We start from the raw sequence: 19203 nt of genomic DNA, 5'->3' as shown, positions 1-19203 counted from the left end.
CCAGCAGATACTCAGTAATGTTTAAAAGCAAAACTGGGGGAAGTCAGTTACGTTTAGCGCCAAATGGTCAAGTATGCATTGTGTGGGTGCTGGTCCATTCCTGTGTTTTGTATTTACATAGGGGAGATAACAAAAGCCTGTGTCACCCTGGGAGGTTCCTAGTTTGTTTGTTTGAAAGCATGCATGATGTGGGTGCTGGTTTAGGGTCCCAGGAAGGGGGAGACCTTGACGTGGTCCTGGGCTTGATTCTTTGGTGCCAAATTTAACTGACTTCCCCCAGTTTTGCTTTTAAACATAAATGTCTATCTGCTGGCTAGTGCCAGTTTTCTGTAATATATATATATATATATATATATATATATATATATATATATATATATATATAGAGGAAGGGACGTTTGAAGTCCCGAAACGTCACACTTAATAAATTGTATCACGCCTGAAGTCTGAAGTCCAGAGAGTGCTTTATCCCATGCATTACTATTGACTCTTTGAGAGCACTCTGGCAGTTGAAATGTTGGTGAGAGTGCATATACCTATGAACTTTTTTTTAGATAGATAGATACATAAAGGATAAATACATTTTTAAAAAAATGTAATCTAACGAGGGTACGTTACATAACCACTGCTCTTTTTAACTGCATCAAGCATTAATGTTTACTTACATTTTTGGGAAAACTCACAACTCCACAGTGCAAGATCCCTCCATGTTATGCCACTGTTTCAAAGGTCCCCTCCAAAAATCCCAACAGAGCAGGCAACAAATGCTGGTAAAGCACGAAACATGTCTGCTGTACAGGACTCCAGCAGTTCTTGTTTACTGATATGATTGTGCTAGTGTCAAGCGAGTGGTGATTGGCTTGTGTAACGGCTACCAGCTATATTACTACAAATTTTTTACTATTTCTGCTTTTATTTGGAATTGGATTTAGTAAACTTTGGATATCGTTTTACCTAAGGAGTGCCCGGACATTCTTTGTTTATATATATATATATATATATGCAGATAAATGTACTATTTACTACATTACTTGTTTATATATATGTATATACATGTATATATATTTATATATAGATAGATACATAAAGAATAAATAAATTTAAACATAAATGTCTATCTGCTGACGAGTGCCAGGTTCTCTGTGATATATATATATATATATATATATATATATATAGATAGATAGATAGATAGATAGATAGATAGATAGATATGCATATACATGTAAAATACAAAGAGAACAAATCATACGTAGTTCTGCGCAACTAAATGGATTATCAAAGGAACAGAAAATCAAGTCTTTTAAACCTTTTTAACTCTTTGTTACAAACAATCAAAGTTCAAGTATATATTAAATGAAGTATATGGTTTTCCCCTTTAGGAAACTTCCTGGATCTTGTATTGTAGACTTGGTACCTCTTGATGGTATGGTATTTTCCGTGAGCCCGTCCTTCCCAGATTTCTCAGTGGGAGGAGTTATGGGAGAAAGAAAGCAGAAAATACATAGCGTAATACTGTTTAAAAAGAATATTTATTTACAGTATAAAAGATAGGAATTGCACTCACATGTATTACCCTCAATCAAGTATGAGGTAAGTATTGGCACATCAAAATGTATGTAGGCAAAGAATACTTCTGGGTAGTTGTATGAAGAGCTAACTTAGTGTTGGTAAGTATAATCCATCAAATCCACCAATTCCTAGAGTCAATGTCCTTTATGGAAAGGGTTAATGAACTAGGTAGTCTGATGTGGCAATGAGCCAGAAAATATATATATATTGCTATAAGTGAAAACTAAAAAGTATTTCAATAAAACCCATTTTTTTGTCTCCTAATGATGCGGTAATGAAAGTTGCTGGAGAGAAAAAAATATATGTCTAACTGCTGTCAATGTGGGTCACCACTGGTATCCCAATAGTGTCCAAATGTATTGATAATACTCCGACCCGCAGCAGCAGGTCGGATGTGTGACTATAGCACAACAGCACGGCTCTAATAGAGTGAGTGGGGTACCGCTGGTGTAATGTGCGTGGGAGCGGTGAATGAAAACAAAGGAGGCCGGTTGTTACTCTTCAAGTAAGCGAGAAGAAACAGTACTGCCACACCTGGATAGCCTTACACGTTTCGAAGTGTCAAATACTTCTTTGTCAGAGGCGATGTGCAGTACCATGAAAACCGGCAAACTTTTTAAACAAGCAGTGTGGGCGTGTGTCTTCTCGTTTACGTGTGACGTCAAGCGTAACATATGCTAATTGGCCAATGAAGGAGTATATGTCCCGGTTTCCATTGGTAACGGGTTCTGTTTTCTTAGATAGAGCAGTGACCTGAGAATTGATAAAATTATCTGTGGTAGCACTCTCGGAAAATATCCTGATTTGAAGGAGAGGCAATAATAAAATTTATTAATGAATAACACATTGTGGAATACATGTTAGTGTATTTGGTGTAAAGGGAATGTATAAATTTAATATAAAATCTCAAATTGAGCGAAACGGGTTTCTCTGTGAACTATAACGTATAAAACTTGAATAGTTACGTAGGCAGATGCGCCCATATCGGGCAAACGACTAAACAACCCATAGTGGCGTAACATAGAGTATAATGACTGGTCAAATATGACCTGATAGATAGAATTCCCATGTATATTGATTTCCATAGAATGCTCACGCGAAAGTGAGTTAGCTGACAACTATATAAAAAAATGTATCCAAAATTCTACTATTATGAGTAACCTGTGAGGTTATTACTGAGAACCCAATTACGGAAAGGAAACAAGGGTTAGTAAAAGGAAAGGCTATCTAGTAACATTCTATAGGTGCTATATATAGCCTGATAATAATTGATTGAAATAAATAACTAAAACCCACGACTGTAGCCTTGAACATGTTTCCAGGCCATCCAAGGGGTCTATCAGCACTATTAGTCGTATATGTGTCTCTGCTATCTTCCACTGAGGATAATTATTCACTCGGGTATGTTTGAATAGTCATTGAACACTTCAGGAATAGGGACTAATTGTAGCGTCAATTGAAGATTATCTAATGAATTTATTACTGGTGTTTTATATTACCTATAAATAATGACTGCTACTAGTGTGACCTGTATTGTTATCTGAGCGTTGCTAATAGCAGGTAATGGGAATGGTAAAAAATCTGGTCTCTTAAATAAAAGTCCATTGCAAAAGGGAATCCCCTAAAAAACGTATTGTGGGGTGCATAAAAATATTCTATCTTTAGAGGAAAGCCACTAGGTCTATGTCCTCGTTTAGGCCCATTGGTGCCATTGTACCCATGTAGTGGATCCAATAAGACTCTCTTTGTCTAAGTCTACGGAATCTATCCCCTCCTCTCGGTGGAACCACTACATGTTCTAGAATGGTGCCTCTTAGAAGATTCTGATCTTGTTGATGAATTAACTTGAAATGTCTAGAGAGGCTGTGGTCTTTATATCCTTCCGTTATATTTCTCAGATGTTCGAGCAGTCGAGTTTTATAGGTCCTTTTGGTGCGGCCTATATATTGGAGTCCACAGGGACAATCCAAAAGATAGACCACAAACGTGGTTTTACAATTGGTGAGTCTATTGATGGTACATTCTTTTTTTGGAAAAGTCCTGGATTTGATAATTTTTATAGGTTTTTTTTGGAGTGTAAGCATGTTCGCGCCCCTTGCAATTAAGTCTGTTGCATTTATAAAAAACTTTGCTTTTATCTGTTAGCCAGTTTTCTCCTTTACTCTGTTTGATCTGGCTTGGTTTGAAATTTTGATTTTTCTTGAAGATTATTTTTGGAGTGGCCCCTATTGTATTTTTCAAAAGGGTATCCTGTTGTAGGATGGGCCAATATTTTTTTAAATTTTTTTTGATCTCTGGAGCAGCTTGATTGTATGTGGTAATCATGGTGATATTTTGATTGCCATATCTATCTTTTTCGCTTTTACCTTTTAGGAGTGTATCTCTGTTTAGATCTCTTACTTTTTTCTGGCAATTATCTATTGGGATACTTCTTCTGGATGAATTTGTGTTTTAGGGTCTCTGATTCTTTATTGTAGTCACTGATTTTTGAGCAGTTCTTCCTGACCCGTTAGAACTGGCCATATGGGATGTTCTTTATCCATGATTGATGATGGCCACTGTCTGCTCTTAAGTAACCGTTGCAGTCCATTTCTTTGGTAAACTGTTTTGTCATAATGGTTTCATTTTCATGGAAGAGTATTAGATCTAAAAACTCAATACAAACGGGGGACACTTTTGAGGTGAATTGGAGATTTAGAGTGTTATTGTTAATGAGTTTGATAAACTCTTGACATTTGTCTTCGTTTCCATTCCATATGACTATAATATCATTTATGTACCGCCCCCACCAGATGATATTACTACTGAAGGGGTTATTGGTATAGATGTACATGGTCTCCCATTCCCCCATGTAGAGGTTGGCATAGCTGGGAGCCATGGTAGTCCCCATGGCGGTCCCGCTAATCTGAAGAAAAAACTTTCCATCAAAGGTGAAATAGTTTTTTTCTAACACAAATCTAATGCTGTCCAAGATGAATGACTGATGAATATCAGTAAGTTTAGTCCTTTTTAAAACTTGAGACAAGGTCTGTATTCCTAGGTCATGTGGAATACACGTGTATAGGGAAGACACATCTAGTGTCATCCATTTGTATGTGTTTTTCCATTGGACTTTGCTGATTTTTGTTATAAGATCAGTAGAGTCCCTGATATATGATGGTAATTGCGGGTACCAGTGGTTTCAGAAAAAGTCAACGTATTTGGACATTCTAGCTGTAAGTGAGTCAATACCGGACACTATTGGGCGTCCCGGAGGGTTATGTTGATCCTTATGGATCTTTGGAAGATGGTAAAATATGGCTTTTCTCAGGTATGGATGGGTTAGGTATTCTAGTTCTTTTTTATTGAGTATTTTGTTGAAATTTGCTGTGTCAATAAGGGAGTCTTATGCTTTTTGGAAAGTAGCAGTAGGATCCCCTCTTAGTTTAATATAGGTTAGGGGGTCATTTAGAAGCCTGTATGCTTCTGCAAAATAATCCACTTTATTTTGGATGACTAGGCCTCCCCCCTTATCTGCTTCTCTTAGGATTATGTTGTCCATTTCCATTATTAGTTTTAGTGCTTCTTTTTCTCTTTTGCACAAGTTATCTTGTTTGATTTTAAAAATTGTGCATAGATATTCCAGTTCCTTTGAAACTAGATCCTTAAAAGTAGGAATAAAGTTTCCTTTCGACTGTGTCGGATAGAAGATGGACGGGGGTTTTAGATTGGAATTTTTTCTACTTTCCAAATGAACATCCCCTAGAAGGTATTCACTTTCTAGGTTAAGTTCTTCCAAGATATTCAACGTTTCCTGGTCATATTCTGATACATTTTCTACAGGTTGCATCCTTCCTTTTTGTTTGATTTTTTCATAATGTCTGCATAGAGTTAATTTACGAATAAATTTGTTGAGGTCAATGAATAAATTGAAGGGGTTTGGTCCTCGAGTAGGGGCAAAATTCAATCTTTTAGATAATACTTCCATTTGTGTATCGGAAAAAGAGGCTGAGGAGAGATTGAACATTTTTAGTAATTTGTCTCCTGTTTCCCCCTTTTTTTCGGGGTTCTTGCTCTTTCGTTTTTGTTTTGTGGTTCCCACCAAGCCTCTTCCTCTTCTTCCTCTACGGGTCCTTTTCTCTTTCTGTTTTGGTCCCTTGACCACTCCGGTCTTAAGTTTACTTTGTGCATTGTGGGGTCCACTGGGATTGAGTATTGTGTCTCTGTAGTATTTGGAAAATTTTGAGGGTAATGGTTTCCTGTCCATTCCCTCTATAAAAAATTCTGTTTCTGATTGATGTATTGTGGTGGGTGGTGTATATTTTCTTTTGGTGTATACGGTACATAATGGCTTGGACCGGGGTTAGATTTTCTCCAGTCGAGTTTATTTTGATTATGTTGGCGTTGTTGGGAATTATAGTGATACTGTTGCGATGTATTTTGTCTGTTATGATACACATTTTGCAGTCTTGGGTCACGTGTGTGTATATTTCAGAAGTTGTCCCTATTTTCTATATTTCTATTCCAAGAGACTTGTTTATGGCTATATTGATCTTTTCTATTATATTTCCATTGTTGATTGTGATTGAAATTCCCTAGTCTATGGGTGTGTCTTTGTGGGGTGTAATCTGAGTTTGTACTATTCGTCCGTGTTTGTTGGTTCGAATGTCTCCTCTTGTGGGAGTGATTAGCACTAAGTTGTGCTTGTTTTTTTTTTTAATGATCTACCCTCAGTCTGAAAATTGTTGTGTTTATTGCTAGTGAGTTTGTCTATAGTATTAGGGGGTATGTTCCTATGTATTTGTGGTGTTTCCCCTGTTGTGGGGGGATCTTCCCATATTTCCTCCTCCCCCTCTGGCATTTGGGTCTCTTCCCCCTCTTGCATGTCTAAGTAATCTCTCAGGAATTTTTTCCTTTTTTTTGCCTCTAAAGCGCCTTCAAATCTGGAGATTTTGTCTTTATTATTTTTGTCTAATTCTTTAAACACTGGGTCTCCCTTATGTTTTTCTAGGTTGTTTTTCAGTTCTTTAATTTCAGAGGATATTTTATTTACCTTAAAATTTCTATATTTAGAGGCTATTCTCATTAGGGTGATTGAACAATCCTCTAGGGCTGTATCCCACTCTGTAAGATATTCCACATCCTCTGGATCAAATATGGATGATTTATACAATTTGAGACCTCTGGGAATGATCTTGTATTTAAGGTACCTCTCAAGATTTAAGTTGTCATACCAATGTGTTAGTTGTTTTTTGCTTAATTTTTCAAGACTTTCAAAAATTTATTTTGGGTCTATGTTCTGCTCGATCACCAATTTGCTTTCTTCCTCTAAATTAATAGATACTGTTTTAATCTTAGTAAAAGGGTCAAAGTAGTTACCAAATTCAAAGGTATGAGACTCCATATCTTGAATGCTATTTGATTCCAATGTGCAGCTGATTAGGGTACGTCATTCAGGGGGTGGTGGTTAGTGATATGTGAATAAAGAAAAAATACCAGCGCTCAAATTGGATCGCAATAACAAGACACACTGCTGTAAAGTGTGGAATAATACTATATATGTCGCTGTGTGTACTCTTGGGATGGTGTATATACTCCTGTCTATTCAGATGTTCCTTGATTAGTTGGAGTACCAACAACCAATATTCGTGTCAGGATTAGTGCAGCAAGAAGGTAAGAAAACAGTGTACCCCTTACACTGTGGAAAATAGAATACAAAGAGAACAAATCATGCGTTCTTCTGCGCAACTAAGTGGATTATCAAAGGAACAGAAAATCAAGTCTTTTAAACCTTTTTAACTCTTTGTTACAAACAATCAAAGTTCAAGTATATATTAAATGAAGTATATCCAAGCAAGAATAGAGTATAGGTGTCCTCTTACCGGAAATTACCTCAATCATATGAGGTAATGTATGGTCACGTAGATATTGTGATGGGTAGGCGATCTGAGGTTGAAAACGTGTCACTGCTGTGGTTAATACCTTCGGTGCAGACTTGTGTATGGTTTTCCCCTTTAGGAAACTTCCTGGATCTTGTATTGTAGACTTGGTACCTCTTGATGGTATGGTATTTTCCATCAGCCCGTCCTTCCCAGATTTCTCAGTGGGAGGAGTTATGGGAGAAAGAAAGCAGAAAATACATAGCGTAATACTGTTTAAAAAGAATATTTATTTACAGTATAAAAGATAGGAATTGCACTCACATGTATTACCCTCAATCAAGAATGAGGTAAGTATTGGCACATCAAAATGTATGTAGGCAAAGAATACTTCTGGGTAGTTGTATGAAGAGCTAACTTAGTGTTGGTAAGTATAATCCATCAAATCCACCAATTCCTAGAGTCAATGTCCTTTATGGAAAGGGTTAATGAACTAGGTAGTCTGATGTGGCAATGAGCCAGAAAATATATATATATTGCTATAAGTGAAAACTAAAAAGTATTTCAATAAAACCCAATTTTTTGTCTCCTACTGATGCGGTAATGAAAGTTGCTGGAGAGAAAAAATATATGTCTAATTGCTGTCAATGTGGGTCACCACTGGTATCCCAATAGTGTCCAAATGTACTGATAATACTCCGACCAGCAGCAGCAGGTCGGATGTGTGACTATAGCACAACAGCACGGCTCTAATAGAGCGAGTGGGGTACCGCTGGTGTAATGTGCGTGGGAGCGGTACAAACAAAGGAGGCCGGTTTACGCTTCAAGTAAGCGAGAAGAAACAGTACTGCCACACCTGGGGAGCCTTACGCGTTTCGAAGTGTCAAATACTTCTTCGTCAGAGGCGATGTGCAGTACCATGAAACCGGCAAACTTTTAAACAAGCCAGGTGGGCGTGTGTCTTCTCGCTTACGTGTGACGTCAAGCGTAACATATGCTAATTGGCCAATGAAGGAGTATGTGTCCCGGTTTCCATTGGTAACGGGTTCTGTTTTCATAGATAGATCGGTGACCTGAGAATTGATAAAATTATCTGTGGTAGCACTCTCGGAAAATATCCTGATTTGAAGGAGAGGCAATAATAAAATTTATTAATGACTAACACATTGAGGAATACATGTTAGTGTATTGGGTATAAAGGGAATGTATAAATTTTATATAAAATCTCAAATTGAGCGAAACGGGTTTCTCTGTGAACTATAACGTATAAAACTTGAATAGTTACGTAGGCAGATGCGCCCATATCGGGCAAACGACTAAGCAACCCATAGTGGCGTAACATAGAGTATAATGACTGGTCAAATATGACCTGATAGATAGAATTCCCATGTATATTGATTTCCATAGAGTGCTCACGTGAAAGTGAGTTTGCTGACAACTATATAAAAAAAATGTATCCAAAATTCTACTATTATGAGTAACCTGTGAGGTTATTACTGAGAACCCAATTACGGAAAGGAAACAAGGGTTAGTAAAAGGAAAGGCTATCTAGTAACATTCTATAGGTGCTATATATAGCCTGATAATAATTGATTGAAATAAATAACTAAAACCCACGACTGTAGCCTTGAACATGTTTCCAGGCCATCCAAGGGGTCTATCAGCACTATTAGTCGTATATGTGTCTCTGCTATCTTCCACTGAGGATAATTATTCACTCGGATATGTTTGAGTAGTCATTGAACACATCAGGAATAGGGACTAATTGTAGCGTCAATTGAAGATTATCTAATGAATTTATTACTGGTGTTTTATATTACCTATAAGTAATGACTGCTACTAGTGTGACCTGTATTGTTATCTGAGCGTTGCTAATAGCAGGTGATGGGAATGGTACAAATTCTGGTCTCTTAAATAAAAGTCCATTGCAAAAGGGAATCCCCTAAAAAACATATTGTGGGGTGCATAAAAATATTCTATCTTTAGAGGAAAGCCACTAGGTCTATGTCCTCGTTTAGGCCCATTGGTGCCATTGTACCCATGTAGTGGATCCAATAAGACTCTCTTTGTCTAAGTCTACGGAATCTATCCCCTCCTCTCGGTGGAACCACTACATGTTCTAGAATGGTGTCTCTTAGAAGATTCTGATCTTGTTGATGAATTAACTAGAAATGTCTAGAGAGGCTGTGGTCTTTATATCCTTCCTCTATATTTTTCAGATGTTCGAGCAGTCAAGTTTTATAGGTCTTTTTGGTGCGGCCTATATATTGGAGTCCACAGGGACACTCCAAAAGATAGACCACAAACGTGGTTTTACAATTGGTCTACTGATGGTACATTCTTTTTTCGGAAAAGTCCTGGATTTGATCATTTTCGTAGGTTTTTTTGGAGTGTAAAGCATGTTCGCAACCCCTTGCAGTTAAGTCTGTTGCATTTATAAAAACCTTTGCTTTTATCTGTTAGCCAGTTTCCTCCTTTACTCTGTTTGATCTGGCTTGGTGCCAACATTTGTTTGAAATTTTGATTTTTCTTGAAGATTATTTTTGGAGTGGCCCCTATTGTATTTTTCAAAAGTGTATCCTGTTGTAGGATGGGCCAATATTTTTTAAAATAATTTTTTTTTTGATCTCTGGAGCAGCTTGATTGTATGTGGTAATCATGGTGATATTTTGATTGCCATATCTATCTTTTTCGCTTTTACCTTTTACAAGTGTATCTCTGTTTAGATCTCTTACTTTTTTCTGGCAATTTTCTACTAAGTATTTGGGATACTTCTTCTGGATGAATTTGTGTTTTAGGGTCTCTGATTCTTTATTGTAGTCACTGATTTTTAAGCAGTTCCTCCTGACCCGTTGGAACTGGCCATATGGGATGTTCTTTATCCATGATTGATGATGGCCACTGTCTGCTCTTAAGTAACCGTTGCAGTCCGTTTCTTTGGTAAACAGTTTTGTCATAATGGTTTCATTTTCATGGAAGAGTATTAGATCTAAAAACTCAATACAAATGGGGGACACTTTTGAGGTGAATTGGAGATTTAGAGTGTTATTGTTAATGAGTTTGATAAACTCTTGACATTTGTCTTCGTCTCCATTCCATATGACTATAATATAATCTATGTACCGCCCCCACCAGATGATATTACTACTGAAGGGGTTATTGGTATAGATGTACATGGTCTCCCATTCCCCCATGTAGAGGTTGGCATAGCTGGGAGCCATGGTAGTCCCCATGGCGGTCCCGCTAATCTGAAGAAAAAACTTTCCATCAAAGGTGAAATAGTTTTTTTCTAACACAAATCTAATGCTGTCCAAGATGAATGACTGATGAATATCAGTAAGTTTAGTCCTTTTTAAAACTTGAGACAAGGTCTGTATTCCTAGGTCATGTGGAATACACGTGTATAGGGAAGACACATCTAGTGTCATCCATTTGTATGTGTTTTTCCATTGGACTTTGCTGATTTTTGTTATAAGATCAGTAGAGTCCCTGATATATGATGGTAATTGCGGTACCAGTGGTTTCAGAAAAAAGTCAACGTATTCGGACATTCTAGCTGTAAGTGAGTCAATACCGGACACTATTGGGCATCCCGGAGGGTTATGTTGATCCTTATGGATCTTTGGAAGATGGTAAAATATGGCTTTTCTCGAGTATGGATGGGTTAGGTATTCTAGTTCTTTTTTATTGAGTATATACATGTATATATATATATATATATATATATATATATATATATATATATATATTTATTTATATATAGATAGATACATAAAGAATAAATAAATTTAAACATAAATTTCTATCTGCTGACGAGTGCCAGGTTCTCTGTGATATAGATAGATAGATAGATAGATAGATACATAAAGGATAAATACATTTAAAAAAAAATGTAATCTAACGAGGGTTTGTTACATAACCACTGTTCTTTTTAACTGCATCAAGCATTAATGTTTACTTACATTTTTGGGAAAATTCACAACTCCACAGTGCAAGATCCCTCCATGTTATGCCACTGTTTCAAAGGTCCCCTCCAAAAATCCCAACAGAGCATGCATTAATGTAGTAGAGAATACAGGGTGAAGAGATAAATGCAGGGGGAAGGGGGGTTCCTGGGGACATAGGTCAGCTATTTAGGGGGTGGGCAGTGGGGTTTGTGAGGCTTATGCTTTATGTGAGAGGATCTTGAGGATGTATTTCTTGATTTATAGTGATGACAATGTCACAGATATTGAGGCCTATTTATTAATGTGCGAGTGGACATGATTTGATGTAGCGTATCATGTCCGCCGCACATCGATAAATGCTGACAGCATACGCTGTCTGCATTTATCATTGCACAAGCAGTTCTATTGAACTGCTTGTGCAATACCCCTTCAGATTTGCGACCAATCGGCCGCTAGCAGGGGGTGTCAATCAGCCCAATAGTATAGGATCGGGCGGATTGATGTCCGTGGACTCAGAGGCAGCGGACCAGTTATGGAGCAGCGGGGTTTAGACCGCTGCTTCATAACTTCTGTTTCCAGTAAGCCTGAATGAGCCATTCAGAGCTTGATAATTCGGCCCCATTATATTAGTAGAAAAATATATTTATTGCTGAAGTGAAGCGTTTTATTATTGTTGTAGCTGGGCATTAGAGATAAAAAAAAAAACATTTAAAAAAACAGAATTTTAGAATGCTACCAGTCTAATTCCTATTTAACAAATTCAGGGTTGTTACCTCACTGGGCTTCAGGGCAAAGATTGTTGAGGAGCCCCTATTTCAATAGTACCCTTTCTGACTTTTTGCAATTAACATAGGCCAAGCCTGCAGCCAAATAGAAGCAAGAGGAGCCACTTCTATGTGACAGTGAGTCATACTTCCCCTTGGTTGGTCCATGCCAGAAAATATACACTTGCACAACCTTTCTGTAGAAATGTGGTTGCAGGTTCTTCTGTTCAACATTAATGTGTCAGCCATTTTGGAAACCCTAACAGCATATATGTTAAGGCAAATCAAACACTGTAAGACCTTCTTTTGCAGAGGCTAAAGGCACACAGGGAGGCCAGACATGATAAAGGTAGCTCACAACAGGGTCTTATTTGAGACCTCAGAAACACTTGTAGTTACACCCCTGAACAAATGTTTGAATAGATATAAATATTTGAATATTGAATTTAAATTGGAATAGTATAGTTCAATGCTTATTTCACATTAAAGGGACATAATACTCATATGCTAAATCATTTGAAACTGATGCAGTATAACTGTAAAAAGCTGACAGGAAAATATCACCTGAGAATCTCTATGTAAAAAAAGAAGATATTTTACCTCACAATCTCCTCAGCTCAGCAGAGTAAGTTCTGTGTAAAAGGTTATAGCTGCAGGTAAAAAAAAATAAAATGAAGAACTGAGCAGCAGCCAATCAGCATCAGCAGTGCTGAGGTCATGAACTCTTTTACTGTGATCTCATGAGATTTGACTTAACTCTCATGAGATTTCATAGTAACATGAGAGTGCACGAGGCTCAATCCTTCGGCTGTCCAATGACAGGCATACTGATTTGCTGCTTAGAAGTCCTTTACAATGGGATGTGGCTACTGAGGAACTTTTGAGGTAAAATATCGTTCTTTTTTACATAGAGATGTTCAGGTGATATTTTCTTGTCAGCTTTTTACAGCTGTGCTGCATCACTTTCAAGTGTTTAAACATTTGGGTATTATGTAGGGATCGGCGAATATTTCTAAAAATTCGAAATTTAAAATGAATTTTGATACATTCGTTCGTTCAAATCGAATTTCGAATGTTTATATAACATTCTTACATTCTATTTTTGAATTTTCATTTTTGAATTTTTTAATAAAATTCGAAAATATTCGTTTGAATAATAGAATGTTTAGCTATGTATTTCATTCAATTTCGAAATATTATATTCGAATTCGAATGTGACATTCGAATTTGAATGTCACATTTGAATTTGAAGTAGTATTTCTAGTCTAATACTGTGTTTTAAATGTAATATTCGAATTCGAATGCTACATTCGAATTCGAATGTCACATTCAAATTTGAAGTAGTATTTCTAGTCTAATACAGGTGTTTTAAATGTAATATTCGAATTCGAATGTAACATTCGAATGTAACATTCGAATTCGAATGTCACATTCGAATTCGAAATAGTATTTCTAGTCTAATACTGTGTTTTTTAAATGTAATATTCGAATTCGAATGTCACATTCGAATTCGAAATAGTATTTCTAGTTTGCAACTGTGCTTAATAAATGTAATATTCAAATTCGAATGTGACATTCGATTCGAATGTGACATTCGATTCGAATGTGACATTCGAATTCGAAATAGTATTTCTGGTCTAATACTGTGTTTTATAAAAGTAATATTTGAATTTGAATGTGACATTCGATTCGAATGTGATATTCGATTCGAATGTGACATTCGAAATAGTGTTTCTAGTCTACAATTGTGTTTTATAAATGTAATATTCGAATTTGAATGTGACATTCGAATGTCACATTCGAATTCGAATGTGACATTCGAATTCGAATGTGACATTCAAATTCGAATGTGACATTCGAAAACTGTAAATAACATTCTAAAATCGAATTTTTAAGACTATTCGTTCTTATCAACATTCTATTATGTAAATCGAATTTATACAATAACATTCGTTCTAACATTCGAATTCGGATATAAACACATTCGCCCATCCCTAGTATTATGGCCATTTAAAGTAGTTTGGCCTCACAGAATTTTTGGTTTTGTGAATTAGATTCAATCTACCCCAGGAGTGAGCAAATCTCCTTGTTTGGATTTAGTCTATTAGGATCAGCAATTGAATGACACCTGACCATCACTTGAGCTTGTTGGACATTCCATTCCAAAACCATGGGCATTACTACAGAGTTGCCCTCTACTTTGCAGCCATAACAGACTTTCTACAAGATTTTGGGAAGACTTTCTACAAGATTTTGGAGTGTGTCTGCTGGAATTTGTGCCCATTCAGACAAAAGAGCAATTGTGAGAACAGGCACGAGAAGGTCTGGCTAACAACTGTTTTTTTCAATTCCTGCCAAAGATGTTCAATGGGTTTGAGGCTGGGCTGTGTGCAGGGCATTCAAGTCCCTCCACACTAAATTCACACCATGGGGCCGATTTAACAAGGGCCCGAATGGCCTCTGATGCCCCTGTTTCCATTCAAGCCTTCAGGCTCGTCAGAAACAGCAGTTATGAAGCAGTGGCCTTAAGACAGCTACTCCTTAACTGGTCCGCTGCGTCTGAGGCTGCGGACATCAATCCGCCGATCCTATACGATCGGGTTGATTGACACCCCCTGCTAGTGGCCACGAATCTGTAGGGGGTGGCATTCAGCGTATCATGTCTACCAGACTTTGATACATCGGCCCCATGTCTCTATGGACCTTGCTTTATGCACAGGGGCACAATCATGCTGAAATAGGATAGAGCCCTCCCCAAACTGTTGCCACAAATATGGAAGAACCCAATTGTCTAAAATGTTTTTGTATCCTGTAGCATTAATATACCCTTCACTGGAACTATGGGGCCTTTCCCAAAGCTTAAAAAAGCCTAGAATATTCTCCCACTTCCACCAATATTTACAAAAGGCACTACGTATTCTGGTAGGTAGCTTTCTCTGGACATCTTCCACACCCAGATTCTTCCATCAGACTGCCAAATAGTGAAGCATGATTCATCACTCCAAAGAACACATATCCATGCTCCAAAATCCAGTGGCCTTGTGCTTTTCACCACTCCAGCCAACATTTGGAATTGCGCATGCCAGTAAGTGCTTGATTAATTAAAATACATTTTGACTTTGATGTCCCTTTAAAATGTATCTATTGACTGTGATTGCTAAGGTAATAAGATTAATATGTGCTCTATTTTAATTCTGCTTATATATTCAGCATTCCAAATACTGCTACAAGCCAACTGCAATGTTTTAATATGTCATCCTGTAAGCAGCAATGCCATTAAAATTACGTTTAATTCTTCCATTTACAAATCTTCCGACTCACCTAAAATTTGATCTAGTAGCGTCCCTTTAAATATTCTTTACATAAATTGTTACTGGTTGTTGTGCTGCACACTTGTGCTGACCTTTACATAAAGTTAACATACCATTTCAGTCTATTGAAGGTAACCTTATTCTTTAAAGGTCTCTCATCTTAAGAAAAATCTGATAAAAGATATGCTGTCCAATGGAATGATTATTCACAATGCTTTTTAAAATGCAAATTAAATTGTTTCAATGCTTTGTCATAAAATTTCATGGGGCATAAATGCTAAGCATGCAATAAATCAAGCTGCACTGTTAAAATCTATGTTTATGTTCCCAGGGCCACTTTTGACCTACCTGTATAATTAATATTGAACACAGCATGGTATCATATTGCTCCACTTGAAGATACATGCTTGTATTTTATAGTTTAAGATGTCTAATTAAACATAGACAGTTTATATTATCCTAGTAAATAGGTTTTATGTAAAAAAATTTTTTTCTTGAAAAGCTATTAAATGGACAGGAACCACAGAAATTATTCCTTCAATTTTGCATATGCAAGATGTGTTCAATATAAGTTTCATTCATAATTTTTCATATATAATAACCTTTGCACTAATATTTATAATGTTATCAAATGTTAGCCCAGTGGAATAAGGGCTGTGATACACTGCAAGCGGAGCGGCGCTCAGCGTGTATATGCGGCTGTGCGTTCTCAGTGTGTCCTGCCTTTTCATCTCTGAGCACTCTGCTGCATCAGGTCGCGTAGCTGAGTGCTCAGAGATTAAATATTTGAACTTCAGAAGCGATGTGACGCGGTGCGAAGCAGCTGCTTTGCCTCGCGCCACATCACTTGCAGTGTGTCACAGCCTTAATACCTGTCTGCCTACAGCTCTGCTGCTTTTTTTCATAGTTTTCAAAGTAATAGCCATCCACCTATTGTTAAAATATTGGTTGCGCAATTGATTCCTTTTGTGCACCCGCACTTGATTGCATCATCGATGTCTGGCTTCGTGGGGTTGCAGATTCGCGCATGCACAAATTTTATGCTGTAAACACCATTCATGTAAAATGACCAATGCTTCAGTTCAACAGTGACGGGCAGCCTATACCAGCATGCAGAATATACAATCAATGTGCATCTTTTTCTAGTTAACATTAATAAATATTAACTTTTATAAAAGAAATTATGTGGTTGGTATTTTTTCATAAAAAGTAACAATGACTAATATCTTTAAGATGATAAATTTACTGACCCTTTAAAACAAACTTGATACATTTTGGATCACCCTTTTTTTATTATGAACATTTCTTATAAAAGCAAAAGATATACATAGTAAAATACTATTTTATATATGTCAAAAAATAGAAGTTCACAATAAATATTGCACATACCATTTTGGATTTTCAGTAGATAACCTATAATGAACTATACAGCCATGGGTGACAACCATACTAAATAATGCTGGTATCATATGCTTTAAATAGTATAAAGCAGTGGTGTATTTAGGTTTTTGTGCTGCCCTAGGCACTTCAAATTCTGCTGCTCAAACGCCCTACCCCCTTTCCCTACACACAGACGCTATAGCCAGGTTACAGGCCTTTTTTTAGCCATAACAATTTTTGATCAGAGTTTAACATATTACGTTTTTTTTTATTTTTAATCACATTTCCAAATGAGAAGAGGGATATATGAGAGAGAGAGAGAAGTGATGGAGAGGAGAAATAGAAGGGAGGGAAGAAGAACATTAAAGGGATATGAAACCCAACATTTTCTTTCATGATTCTTTCACAGAGCACGTTATTTTAAACATCTTTCTAATTCACATCTATTATCTAATATGCTTTGTTCTCTTGCTATCCTTTGCTGATAAGAATACATAGATAGGAACCCACAAAGCACTACTAAGAGCTAGCTTCTGATTCATGACTTGACAATTATGCCTCTGGTTATTGGTTCACCTGATGTGTTCAGCCAGCTCTCAGTAGTGCATTGCTGATCCGTAAAAAAAAGGATACAAATCAAAGTTGATAATAGAAGTACTTATGGAAAAGTTGTTTAGGTAGGTTAATTCCTTGTGTGCCATATTTTACTTGCGCTTGCTACAGGTATTGTTAGCGAGGAAAGTAGAGTGGCAGACTGGTTTAATAGGAGCAGCCTATTTGTCAATCTTGCTCAGTGACCTAGAGTAGCTACATTTAGTAGCCATAGACATTAGTAGTTTGGCGTCCCTCTTTCTGTACTACATTTAGTAGACATAGTTGAGAAGCATCTTGAATTCACATAAGATCTTAACTAGTTTTGTAATGTCTTAATCTCAGCAAGTTAAATGAGAAATATTTGTTAGGATATGTTTAGTTGTTTTAGAGAACACTACAATTACAGCTTACTGCTTTATGCAGGACCACTCAGTCTCACACCTTACCTCGGATTCCCACAGATTTAACTTAAGGGAACCCTGATATGCTCATTGATCTGAGGGTCACTACAGCAGGGTAGCTGAGTGAAAACGGAACCTTCACGCAACAATAACTGCTTGTAGCAGAAAAGAGAGTAAGTCTTATAGGAATGTGACTTCAGCAGTAGAGAAAGAGTTAATTAGTGCAGGTGCCTTAATTCAAACAGTCTAGGAGTGAAAATAGTTTATGCAGCAGGCTTTAGCGAACACACTGAAATTCACACAGTACTTTGATGAATGTAAACCATACTTTGATAATGAATAGTAGTAATTTCCAGAGTTGTTCAATCAGAGTAATATAAGCTGTGTTTAACTGATGAAACAGATAAAGTTTAAGTTAAAGCAAACAGTTCATTTCAAGCACAATAGAGGTTAATTGTTGTTAAGTTTGAAATATGCTTAGGCAGTCCGATAATGAATAATGGTAGTTGTAATAATCTTTGTCACAGTTATTTGTTTGCAATTTGGTAAGTAGCAGTAAGAGGTTTAGTGCATATTTGATATCTGAAGCGAATATGAATATCCAGCAAGTGAAAGTTTCACAAATAATATATAGCAAGCGTAAGTGTAATGAGGTTGCAGCAATACACACAGTTCATACAATGCAATATATACAGACCAGTAATATTGGAGATGATATTAGCACAGAGCAATACAGTTACCAGACAGCAACAAGTCCCAGCGGTATCACAGAGAGCCTGGCTGAGAACCGCGGCGGGAGAATGTCGGGCGTGACGTCACACGCTGCAGGGAACAACCTCAATACTGGAGAGAGACTGAGAAATCTCTCAGAGAACAAACGGAGCAAAACTTCAGGCACAAAAGAGAATCTGCAGGTTGATTCGAGTAGGCAGAAACTCAGGGTGAGCAATAAGTTGAAAATACAAAGTTGTATAAACGGCTAGGTCTCTTCTGAAGCAGCTTGACACTGAGCAACAAATTACCAAGCAATGAGTTCTGTTGGGAGGAGCCTTAAATAGGGGTAGTGAGTTCACATTCTTAAAGGCACAGTGTGAGAAGAGATAAATCCCTGACAATATTAGAGCCTAGCATTGCTAGGTTGGGAGGACTGTCTCTCAATGTTCATTACTGTACTTATGTTTGTTAAATAAACTTGGAACCACTCTGGCACTGTCTAAACTGTGCTTCAACGTTTCTGACCACACCTCTCAAATGGCCAAACCCACAGGGCAGTCCAACTCCTACATATGCAATCCAGCTCTTCCCCTGGACCACCCAGTTTCTTTTCCAGATTAACCAGATTTAACCCTAAGCCTTCTGGTTCAGATAATAGAGAA

This window comes from Bombina bombina, chromosome 5 (genome assembly GCF_027579735.1).
Source record: "Bombina bombina isolate aBomBom1 chromosome 5, aBomBom1.pri, whole genome shotgun sequence".
NCBI classification, from domain to species: Eukaryota; Metazoa; Chordata; class Amphibia; order Anura; family Bombinatoridae; genus Bombina; species Bombina bombina.
This window is presented reverse-complemented; position numbering follows the sequence as displayed.